Raw genomic sequence first — 11,611 nt, forward strand, 5'->3', positions numbered from 1 at the left:
CAAGGAGAGGGGAAAAAAAGGGCAGGAGAAAGAGAGAAAAGTAGAAGTCGTAAGTGGGCTCTCTGCGCGTGCCCGAGATTTTCAGGCCGCCATTTTGCATTTGGATCGAAAGGCCGTCGAGTGCCCGAGCTGTCAAGTGGTTTTTGGTAAGTTCGAGCTTTTAAAACCCCAACAGTGACCCGAAATCTGCTGGACTAGCTTCAAAACACAGTTTTCCACAAAAGCTGCGGCCATTAATGGGTTAAACACCAACGTCTGCAGTCGTCTAGTAGAGAGGAAAGTTACAGAGGTAAGGTTGATGTCTGCTTACCTAAGCGAGCATGCATTTATTAGATTGTTTTACTGGATTCCAAGGTTTCATACTCATGTATGTGCGAATAATATGGCACAGTTTTATGGCTGCTTTGGTGAGTTTTGGAGATTGGCATTTACAACAGTTGTATAATAAATATGCTCATTTTAAATTAGCAACCTTTGCATTGCTTGATCATGAAAGTGAAAGTTGCCTATCTCATCATGTTCCTGGTTATTTATAGGGAACTGCACCTATGAATTCTTTGTTTTCCCAGTATCTCATTGCTGTTTGGTTGTCTATTTGTTTTATTTCATTTACTTGAGACTATTTTTTTGAAAAATAGATGACTTTCGATTTCCTCGGTATAACTGCGTGCATTCAAGACATCAATTTAAATGTATTTGGATATGGTTATCAACAACAGTTTGCAAATATTAAAACTTAAATTACCACATTGAAAAACATCTCGGCCTGGAGAATTAGACTTTATTCCAGTGAACTGAATGGCTAAAGCCAAGATAATTCTGGAATATCGTGAATGCTTTCAGAGGATTTTTTAATGTGACATATGCATTATACGTACGAGGCTGTAATGTGCTTATTTCACGAGTCATTTTAGCATATCAACTCCAGTCACTCTCCTTTAAATTTTGATGATGGCGGCTTATTACCTGACGCCTATTTACACCTCGACAGAAAAACGGCAAGTAATTAGTGAGCGTGTAAAAGGGTCTCTTGTTACAACGATCAGATCACCCCTGATGAAGGCACTAGTGAGACAGGAGTGTCGAAACGTTGGGTCTATGAATTGTAATTCTAACCTCGCCCTAAATTCTAAGAAAACCAAGGCCATTATTTTCTCAACTCTACAGATAGCTTATTTACATTCTCTCGGAAATCTGGAGTTGGGATTAGAGATCTCTGATAGATACTCCACTGGAACGTATAAATGTTACAAAACTCCTAGAAGTACACATTGACTCGAATCTTAAATGGGAATCCCATGTTAGTTCTATTCTTAAACCTTGTTATGCAACTCTGAGAACCTTTAGAAAAATAAGGAACTTTACTGATTTTAAACAACGGAAACATTTGGTAGAAACATTAATTCTGTCTATAATAAGCTACCGTGACATTGTTTTTTATCCACTATCAAACTTTCTCTCAGCCAGACTACAAAGGCTCCAGTTTGCTATCCCTAGTTTCGTCACTTGTAAGTGTGTAAACAGTATATCCACCATCTTGGATCTTGGCTTGCTACCTATCCTGGAGCTAAGAGACTACTCGCTACTAAACACTATTTTTAAAGCATTGTATTCTGATAACTGGCTCTCCCATTAAAATCTGGAAGTCGTTACAGCCGTTTAGGCATCTCTGTTCCAGTGTTCCTCCAAGGCTTTATATTTCATTTATACAAAGCACCTTTCAACATTCAGCAGCAATGATTTTTTAATGAATTGCCAGCAAATATAAGGAATTGAAAAGATATTAAAGAATAATGCAGGCTCTGCAAGGCGTTCTTAAAGGTGCGCGCTCTATCTTCCTTGTAAAGACATAGAAACGACCAACCACCAACCATTACATTCTACATATTCATATTCATGTATAGTTTTATTACAATTAGGTTTTTTTCCATTTTTATTGTACATGTAATATAAATATTAGTCTCGTAGGCCTTCACAGATGAAGAGCCACACCTTTTTATGTGGATGTACTGTGAATAATCCGTTATTATTATGTCGCAGAGAAATCAACTGAATGCTACATTCTAATCAGGCAGCACAGGGCGAAAACCGTAGCCTGTGAGCCATGGAGTAAAAAATAAATGTACATTAACTAATCCTAAGAAGCTTTTCCGTTGTTTCTACGGTCCTCCTTCTAACAGGAACTCAAACAGCCACCTTGAAAGTCCGGGAAAAATTCAGCGTGTCCGAGAGCACTGCCCTCTGCATCTTTCGCAGTACGTCTGTGCTTCTGCCTCCCACCAGCTTGCGCATCATGACATCCAGCTCCCGTGACCACCCCTCCGAGGGCATCCATAATGATGTTATATTGCTTGACCTCGTAGCCTGGGAACTGCTGCCTTAGTTCCCAGCGAAGGGGTCCGTACTTCAGTGTCTTCTCTTCATCCTTTCTTGTCCGATTGTTGACCCACGGGCAGCTCATTTCCATCGTCACAACTCTCTTGCACATATGATGTACAGTGCGTGCATCCACCCTATTGCATCTGACCTCTTGTTGATCAGCATATATAGGGACATCCTAATAAGCTTTAACATTCTCTGACTCATACACGGGCTTCGGCTTGTCGGGAGAGTACCAGGGTGGTATCTCGTCTATAATTATCTTTATAATTATCATTATTATTATTATTATTATTATTATCATTATTATTATTTTGATTACATTCATTGAATCTTTAAACCAGAGTCGCATCAAACCATGTTAGATATATGCCCATTTACTACAATTTAACAACTCATAAAATAATAAGGGTGTTGTATCCAAACCGTTTATTCCATTTCCAACTCTATGACATCTCCTAAAGGTTAAACAATAAACCTTACATCCAAAGAAAAGAACCATTTACTCGAACATTCGGGAATTATGTTGATAGGACAAAGTCTAACAGTCCAGTCCGGGAAAACAATATATTGATTAATTTTCTGCGGCTGTAACAAAGGGTTTTACATTGTTTTCAGTTTGGAAAAGATATTACTTTTTAGGGAGCGTCTGATTTATTATTTCGTCAACTCTGTCCAACGTTTCAAAATCAGTTGCCTTATCCTTGTAAGGAAGTACTTCTTAATGTCTCTAGAGTCGGGTGGAATGGATCGTCTGAGTAATATCCCTGAGAAGCCGGATAAAGAATGGGAAAGTCTTGTGGAAGAATTCTGTGTCCTTGTGCTCACGCTGAGCGAAGTCTTATTTACGGGTGAATAAAGGCTGATAGTTTCGAAAGAAACTGTTTTGGGCTGCGTCGGTGGGGGTAACGAAATAATTTGGATATATCAACAAAGTTGAAATGGTAAATTGGCCGCCGTAACGATTACAAAAGCTGACGTTTCGAACGTTAACCCTTCGTCGGAGCGAAGGGGACAACTTCATGATAAAACTGCGAAATGTTAAGAAATTTTTATTTCTCGTTTCATCTGTCGCCCACGATAGCTTTTATTTTTATTCTACGTTTGGCTTAGTATCCTTTTTGGGCCTAAAATCTTTATATCAAGGGGTTCCTGTTTCACTGTTGCGTGTTAGAGAAGGTAGACAAGGGTTTATGTTATCGGGAAATTTCAACTACCACGCTGTGTTCGAGAAATAAGTTCGAGAAATAAGCCTCCGTCAAGTTCTCATTGGAAGGTTTGTGTACAAAAATCGGATTCTTCGTGTCGACGTTTCAGAGTGCATGCTTCACGAATAGGCTTCAGTATCTATTTAGAGCGAGGAAACCGTGCGCGCTTTAAAATGGTTTAAATAACGTGTCTGGATTTCAACAATACAAGCACTCAAGTACACGCAGATAAACTAGTGCCCAGTTTATGGGCTCCCTTCCCACTCCACTTATCTCCCAAACCCTATAATCTGACGTACTTGTTAAAGGATACTCCAATGGCGCTGCGCGTTTGTGACGTCACAAAGTTTTGACCCCCTAGAGCGATTAGGAAAAACAAACAAGTTTCTCGAGTAAAGGAATATGGGCTATGATGCACCCATCTGTAGTTTAAACGTCTCTAAAGCTCGTATTTTAAATCAAAACGACGGTGTTCCTGGCTCAAAAGTTCGAGCAAGACCCATAGAACTATACAAACACACAATTGAAGCGTTGGTTAAAGTGTAGAGGCTTGAAATTAAGCGGAAAACGACCAGACCTCATCGCACGTGTTCGTGACTGCGTCATGTCGGGAAAACATTATGTACTTGATTCAAGTATAGATGACGGGAAATGGCTTCAGGCGAAGATACTAAAGACAAGTAAAGTCGATCGCGTGAAACTTAAGGATCTAACAGTTCAATGTAAAAAGGGAGTTGACAGGCCGCCTACACGACTGCCCAGCGCGTGTTTAGAATAGCCTATTCAAAGTTTGGCTCTTACGAGTATATCTTCGAGCGATCGCCCTCTTTTGTAAGATACGAGTGGCGGATTTTTGTATAGCTCGCTCAGTACTGGTTTTGTTTCTATTAAATGCCTGTGTCTCATGAGAATTTGCTTTAGGTTTGGCACTGATGGTTGGTATTGGGAAATAAAAGGCAAGATTCGTTAGTTCGTCTTCGGTTTCTGTTGAAGAGCTAGTTTTCTGTTTTTGAAATTCATCTCTGAGAGAGGGCCTCTGGGTAGCCTCTCTTTCGCAAATGCGCTTTGAAATTTGAAATTTTCTCCTCGAATATTGTTTGAGAGGAGTTTGTTCTGAGAAGTCTAAGGGCCTCTCCTTTTATTAAGACTTTCTTAACTTGTTGTGGGTGACAGGAACTATAGTGCGTATACTGAAATGTCTCAGTTTGTTTAAAATGAGTACGCACATCAAGGATTGCGTCCTTTTCGAATCGTTCGCCTTTGTAGATGTAGGTGTCCAGGAATGTTGTTTCCTTATTAGAAATTTCAGCCGTAAATTTTAATGTTGGATGATGATTGTTTGCTTTTTCAATGAAACGTTCTATTGTTGGTTTGTTTGTACTCCATAGCGAGATGTCGTGTATATAACGTTTCCAAACAAGCGGTTTGAAAAGGTTTTTGTCAAGGATTTCAGTTTACAGCCCAAATATAAGTATTGTAGTTAATACTATCAACTGAGAAATTCTTTCTTGAACATGGTTTACCCGGTGTTCACAAAGTTCCAAGTCATGCTTCGGCTTTCCGACTGTTTTTAAGCATTTCTTTAAGCGAATCTGGCAATCTCTCTGGATATCTTGAGTCATTTTTATATGTACCCCAATAGCAATGTTTAGTTGCAACCATTTTAGAAATTAGAGCACTTTTTGACCGAAAATATTCTTGCTTCTGACATGTTTCGCATACAACTCCTTGTAAAGACTCCGAGTGTCTGTCCTAAACCAGCGGGGGGTTTAAAGATGACATATCTATTTTTAGACCTGACGCGCAGCGCCATTCATTGAGAGCATGTCTATTGGGAACCCCTGCTGAGTTGTAGATCAACACAGAGGCCAACCAAAACAGTGAAAGTAAATATCTGATTGTCATCCAAACCTCCTCCCTTCACTGCATCAGTTCCCTCTGAGTCTAACAAGATCACAGTACATTCCCTGCCAGTGGAATCCTGAAAACCGAAGTAGAAAGTTGCAAGTTGTTGGAGCTATGGTGTGCGCAACGTAAAAAGAGACATCATCATCTCTTAGGCGAGTCAAAGATGGTCGAAAGATGTTTAGACTGAAGCATTGTTGATGGTAAAGTTGTTAAAATTACAACCGTATGTGTTTGTTTACTTTGCTTTCCATGTCTCTGTGACATCGCTGAGCATGAACAACTTTTTGATGTGTTATTCTTATTGCCATCACCGGAATAAAAGATCTGCCCATCTATATCGCTGCTTTCTCTTCTTTCCTGTGACCTGTGGACCTTCGTTTTAGCTTCAAGGAATACGGAATTTAAGGAATCCTCCTTCTAATCTCAAAACGAAGCAAACTGGAAACTACTGTAGCTTGAAATAAGACGAGGATAGGTTAGGAGGAGTCAGTTAAGCGAAGCTCAAGCGTACAGTATTTAATTCAATTCGTGTGCTTGCTTGTAAACCTTCAACTTTTTTTTAATCGTCAAGAACCGTTGTTGTTTGTAAATGAGAACATTTCCCTTGTTGTAAAATAAAGTTTTTGGTCACTTGAAGCTATTTGCATAAAAGAAAAATGATTGTTCTCTTTTACCGCTCCCTACATGGACAAATATCTTTGAATGCGTCAAATATTTATTTTGTGTATTAAAATGTAAGTTGAGTGAAACGAAGAATTAATGAATCAGGTGTTTTTTCGCCATATCGAACGAAATACGAAATACGATAGGGAAAGTAAGTTGCTTTAGGTATTTATCTTGCGATTGATTCATATTTTTTCCTGTAGTAGGCAGTTGTATATTTTGGGGGAGGATGGATCAAGCTACTTCTTACAAAAGCTGAGCTGAAAAAAAGAGGACTAAGGTTCAAAAAAGAGCTAGATGGCAACTGATTTGGCTAGGTAATGAACGGAGTAACAATTTAGAATAACTTGGCTGTTTTTAAGTCGTGTGTTGTATCAGCGAGGTACCAAAGATTCAATCTGAAATCTGCTTGACAAGGAAATCAGAATACAGCGTATACAATACTTTCCTTTAAGATCGTCAATGTAAAGTAATTTGGTCAAGTTCTGAGGCAAACAAGCAAAAAAGGCAAAAAGAAGAGAGGGAGGGAAAGTCTAGTATTCTCTCTCTTCTCGCCCTAGGCCTCTGCACGTTTATCTCTTGGCTCGTGCCACTAAAGCAAGCGTGATCTCTCAAGCATTCATCACATTTCTCGTAAACAAAGCCTACAATGACTAGTTAGTTTTCGGGCTCAATTCCTCTGAAGGGGAATTTATTTGTGCTTGCTGGTAAATAATCAGAAGACACGAGTAGTTTCTTTTTCAAATTATTTTATTTTAGATCACATTCAAGTTGTTTTGCAGTCCAATTGCTATCATGGAAAACACACAATTTTCAGCTCATCTATGAAATCAAGAATATGTCCATCGATATTAAACGGACTGTATAACTTTAAGGTAGTTAAGTCGTTGCAAGTCACAGTAGAGGCCTTACATGACGCTACACTTTGATAGGGTGCTAGCGACCCCACCCAAGACTGGTATCATTTGCAGCGCTCGATCAAAGAATCCCGGCTTTTCAATTTGCTGTCGTCGGCTCTGATTGAGTAGCAGCTGTTGTCTCAAGCTCTCCACTGTCTTCTCCATGCCTTCATTAGATTTCTGCATTTGTGCAAGTCGTTGGTTAAGTGTTTGGTGTTCTTGCATGAAATTTCGTCTTTGTTTTTCAGCTTGCATCATTCTCGCGTTTACCATGTTCTCCATCTGTTGTCATTGGACTGCTGCTTCAGCTTCCATCTGTTCACGGGGTCTCTTTGTTTCCTCCTCCTGTTTTGACTTCAGTATCTTCATCTATTTACCAAACAGGAAAAAGTTGAGGTCAGACAGCCATAAGAGAGTCATGGTGAAGAATATAATGGCATCTACCCTGGTTCCCCCTTTGTGCAAAAAACATTTAATGTCTCAGTCGCATAGAATGAATTTCTGGTGAGAAAAACTAAAATAAGATCTATTCTTGCTGGTGTGAATCAACTAAAGATACATTTAAAGGTAATTGTAAATGAAAAAGTTTTTATGAGGTAATATTCTTATAACATAGAAATTATGGAACGATGAATTTAATTTGGCTCATCACAAAATGAAGAGAGAAGGAGCTGGCAGAGACGAAGGCCCCAGCACCAGGACTCATTCAGACAAGATGCAACCTCGGGTACCTTGAGTGATCACCTTCTCTGCTACCAAAAAGGAAGTGACTCAAATAACCTGGAGTGAGTTTTGCTCACGCTTTTACCAAAGGCTTAGTTTTCTCCGTCTTTCCTTGGAATTCGCTGTATATAATTGATCGCCATGAAATTTGTGTTTCTATTCCTTGGAACAAAGGTGCGACTATTCAGCTCACCAATAGAATTCAATGGTCCTCCTCGTTCACTTTTTGTGATCTGGAAAACTGGAAATCGTCAAATGGTGGATTTGACGATGGTAGATTATTTATGATGTGGGATTAATGTCAGTGTCTCAGCAACTGCGCACCCACCCCTCTCTTAACAGACATTAGTCCTAACTCGTTATTATTTGACTGTCGTTGGTCAAGGGAGGGGTAGGTGTGCAGTTTATCAGATACTGACACTGGTTCAAAATGTCTTACTTCCTTCTGGCGCTGGCGATTTTCTTGTTGCAAACGCTCGTATTCTTCCTAGAAAAATGGATAAAAATTCAAATCAACATAAGCTTTGTCCAGCAGATGATAATATTCTATTGCATGTAAAATAATGAATCTTATTATCCAACTACACTTCTTTGAGTACAAATAACGCCATAGACCAGTACAAATATCACGCGCTATTTGTACTCTAGAGTACCGGTTAAACAGGTTTTCTCGCATAGCGCAAGCGAAGAATTGGATTGTAGTAACGAAAAAAAAAAAAAAAGTGGCGGACAATTTGAATCATATTTCCGACGACAAAGAGTCAGAATGGTTGGTAAATATAGATCTAAATTTACTAGATGAATCGAACGAAGAAAAACAGCTAGACGACCAGGAAATTTCTTCATTTATTGAACAAAACAGAAACAGCAACACGACAACACGCCAATTTCGTTTCGCTTCGGATACTTCTGTCACGCACTCCCCGAAATAAATATCCGTGAAATTCGCCCGCACTGAAATAACAGTTTGGCCTGTTGGATAATAAATAACTTATTAGACGTTTTGTTGTGTAGTATCGCTGAGTATTTTTACTTGTTATTTGTATTTTGACTCGCCCTACGGGCTCGTCAAAATACTGCACAACTCGTAAACATACTCAGCGATACTACACAACAAAACGTCTCATAAGGTATATATATTTCATGCTTTTGGTAAAAAAACACAAAGAAAGGATGAATTGCGGTCAGCTTATGTTCTCTTAAATCTCAGTTGATTGAGGTTTTTGAGAAATGGAATGCTATTATTCCATATATTTTTCGGTTTTTTTTTATTTTGATGTAGAGCATTAAAAAAAATTCCCATTTAGTCTCCCATTCCCTTTTTCCCTTTTTTCCCTATTCCTAATTTGCCATTCCTCGTTGTAAATTTCACTAACATCCGCTAAAAATAAATATGATCAGTACGTCGATTAAAGGTGTATCATCAAAACCTCAAGTTTTATCTTCTCTTGCTGTTGATAAGCTTTAGCTGCAATTTCTCGACTCAAATTCTCGTCTAAAAACCTTCAATTGTTTCAGCACGCCTAAGTTTTGCTGCATTTCTGTCATAAGTTCCTGGGATAAAAGTACAACTTTCACTTACAATCTTTTCTTTGTGTGTTGGTTTTCTTTACAGTAACTACCAGCTGTTACAGTCTCTTGAAGCTACATAATGATTACTACGAGAATCGCAATGTACTTGTACTAAAGGAACTGCATTCAATGGATATCCATATCTTTTTTTGTCCGTGAAATTATTAATGTCAAAAATTATGTAAGATGCAGATGAGGAGGCTTCAAACTCATTCATTTTTCTCATTTCTGGTCTAACTTTTAATTTCAAATAAAAAGCATTTTTACCGGATGGAATTCGAAGAACACAGCCGCACAAATTTGTTTAGCTCCGGTGGCACGATCCTTATAATCCTGTTCAATGTTTTTGTATCCTGCTACGATGTCGTCGAACATGACTTTGGCGCCTTCCTTCCCGTGAAGCTGAGCGAGGATTGGGTCCAAGTGTTGTTTTTTGAGTTGCTTTAGGAGAGCGTTGTAAGCCTCTCGAGTGAACTGATCATTTTCAGTCTGCCACATGAAATAATCTCGTTCAGCAAGCGACTGAGAAATAAAAAGAAGAAAAGACCTTACGCATCTATTGTACTTTCCCTGCTGTTGTTGGTTTTTGTTTTACGTGTGTTTCCAAACAATAACTGAACCGTTATTGGCTGTTCTTACAAGTAACTTAATAAAAAACATTGAACTTAATGAAAATTTTCCCGGCCAAGGGCCGCAAAGAATGCTAGGAAGCATAGTTACTGTTTTTTTTTAAGTATCCAAGATTGTCGGAGATGCCTTCGCACAACTTGATTTCACCGCGTTCGAATTCCGACCAGGTACGTACTCTTCCGTTTTTAAATATTTCATCATGATCCAAAACCTCTAGCCTTATTATTAGTAAAATCTTAAAAATTTTTTCCCGTTACAATTATCGAAAATTTCACTCATCCGTATAAAAAGGTTGGGACTGGGGAGAGCAATGGACGAGTTTTTCAAAAGGTCGTGGGAAGTTTTTTTTTTTTTTTTTAGAGTACTGAATGAGGTATATTTACGCAATGTGTAAAAACTCCTTACCATCAGTTCGTTCAGGTACTTCTCGCTTGTAACAGAGGATATTCCGATTGTTTCAAATTCTAACTGACCGATTGTTTGGTCAAGTGCAGTTTCATGATATTTACGAATGTCTTCGGAGTCACAAGGCAGCTGATTAGACAGTTTTGATTGCATGATGGCGTTATAGACATGCATGGCTGCGTGCGTTGCTTCAAAACATTTATCAGTTACAAATGTGTCCCAGGCTGACTGGATATTAGGAATAACTCCGGGAGTGTTGATGGCCTTCACATAAAGTTCAACCAAAGCAGCCAGACCTGGAAATAGAGTGGGTTATCGAGGGATGGAAAATTGTCGGTGTACTGTAGACAAAAGGTTTAAAAAGTAATCTAAAAATGAAAACATAATATAGGATTGGGAAGGATAATTCAAGAAGTAGGCCGTAACCTAAGATTCCAGAGATTTTGTTTATCCTCCTAATATTTTCCTCAAAACTGTTAATTTTTGAAAAATACACATAAATCTATGAGAAGTTACGTGTTGCTCTCTAACAGGAGATGGAAGTTGACAGAAGATCCAATGATAAGCTTTACCTTGACCAGTCACCAGTTCTCCATCGTTAAAGCTGCGCTTAGGAGTTAAAGTACTCTTCAGCAAGACCTGCAACCTTTTTTTCTCAGAGAAGAACTCACTGTTGATCTGACTTCTGTTTCTGTTGATGTTTTTCATGGCCTCTTCATCTACAGATGGTGGAGATAGTTTGAAGGCTTTGAAGCCAGGGCAGAAACGCAAAATGCTTTCAGCGACTTGTTTGGTGTGGTCTGCCTGTTCCATTCCTTGATCCTTGAAAACCTTGTTGGATTTAAAAGCAGTTGTAACAAGGAACCAGTCAATATCTCCTGGGGTGGAAGGGAAGGATTTTTGAGGGAAGACAGTTTTAAGGGAGGAACAGAGTGGGGAATCATGTTTATCATCAGTGTAGAGAAGAGGGACTGTAGAATATTAAACAGCCTTAGGGAGGATCAGGTAAATTTTAGTTCGACACAACCAAAATCCTTTGCCCCCCTCCCCACCTCCCCTCCCCAAGGGATCAACAAGGACCGGTCCCTCATTGTCTGGTATTGTGTCACGGAAACTTTGCGAATCTAAGGGGACAAGGAAAAAGGCTACCACGCCTTCTTTTATTTCTCCTGTATGTGTACAGAGTTGAAATGTGCTTGCTGCTCGTAAAATTTATAACTGTTT

At 39.0% G+C, this 11,611-nt stretch overlaps 1 pseudogene across 1 annotated transcript; it reads right to left on the minus strand.

The window, feature by feature from the left end:
- Nucleotides 1-6,890: 6,890 nt before the first annotated feature.
- LOC148735869 (uncharacterized) lies at nt 6,891-11,200 on the minus strand (annotated as a pseudogene). Its single transcript, XR_015998630.1, has 6 exons — nt 10,960-11,200; nt 10,388-10,683; nt 9,620-9,874; nt 9,211-9,334; nt 8,220-8,267; nt 6,891-7,426 (listed from the first exon to the last, which is right to left on the minus strand). The product of XR_015998630.1 is annotated as an uncharacterized LOC148735869 (transcript).
- Between the last annotated feature and the right edge of the window lie 411 nt (nt 11,201-11,611).

This window comes from Stylophora pistillata, chromosome 3, assembly GCF_964205215.1.
Source record: "Stylophora pistillata chromosome 3, jaStyPist1.2, whole genome shotgun sequence".
Lineage (NCBI taxonomy): Eukaryota > Metazoa > Cnidaria > Anthozoa > Scleractinia > Pocilloporidae > Stylophora > Stylophora pistillata.